The sequence below is a fragment of the Elaeis guineensis genome, chromosome 13 (genome assembly GCF_000442705.2).
Source record: "Elaeis guineensis isolate ETL-2024a chromosome 13, EG11, whole genome shotgun sequence".
In the NCBI taxonomy this organism is placed as follows: domain Eukaryota; kingdom Viridiplantae; phylum Streptophyta; class Magnoliopsida; order Arecales; family Arecaceae; genus Elaeis; species Elaeis guineensis.
The window spans coordinates 12028581-12029729 of record NC_026005.2 but is presented as its reverse complement, the minus strand read 5'-3'; positions in this window follow the sequence as shown (position 1 = coordinate 12029729).

Sequence of the window (1149 nt, the reverse complement as noted above, 5' to 3'; positions counted from 1 at the left end):
ATGTAGTGGTTATACAGAGAAAGCAAAACAAGTACTACAGAGGATCGGGACACATAATTTTTATGTAGGATGTGATTGGTTGTTGGGTTTAGTGAGGTTATCAAATTCGAAGCTAGTAGTAAAATAGATGGTTTATTAATTCGGCTCATTATACACAATTGTAGAATTAGCGGATAATTTCTTATATTAGAGTAAGCAAGATACTTTATAATATAATAAGGTTTATTAGTTACCGTATATTTATCACATGTCAGTAATATATAATGCTGTCTAACAGAGATGAATACCTAGAGTTTTGGATCCAAATATTCGTGACGTTTCAGACCTTGCATCATGCAATAAGTGAAGCGTGACCTATTACTAAATATATAGGGGAGGATCAGATTCCCTTATGTCACCTGGGTCAATTTTTGACAGCTTAATTCTTCATTGTGATTTAACCTAATAATCTCACAGATGCTGGACGGCGCATCTTTAATCAAAGTGGTAGCCTACCTCCTTCCATTAAAGCGGACCCCAAAGTGATTTGGCAAGACATAATTGATCATAAAAAGAAAGAGAAAGAGTTAGAATCTGCCAAAAACTTGTATACGGTGATTAGATGCTTTATTTAGATGCTTATTTTGTTCCAATAGATGGTGATTTGGTTTGTGTTTTTACATATGTTTGTGTGGTTTATATTATGTGCAATTAGGCTAGTAGGCCAGGGCTATCCGCACATGGCTTAAATCATAAAATTGTCGTTCAATCAGTGGGCAACAATGGAATATATTGGGTGCATATATCACGTAAGTGTGCTTCATGTTTTGTGTAGGCCCTAAATGCGCATTTATATTTAGCAACACTAAACTAATTCTTTTCAACAGAGGAGAAATTTTTTTTAAAAAGAGAGAGAGAGAGAGAAATGGACTTCAAGTCTACAAGCATCGCAAGATTCCTTTTGGCTTTGATGTGACCGGATCTTTTGGAGCGGCCAAAATTAGTCTCTGCAAACGACGGTCGCTAAGAAAACCATGGACAATAAAGCTTAACATGAAGAAAGTTCCTTCTTTTTTCCCCTCATGGCATCTTATTCCTTCCTTCCCATGATCATTTTCTATAGTTAAGGCCGGGCGAGTTAGATGAAAAACAGCTGCCGACATTAGAACT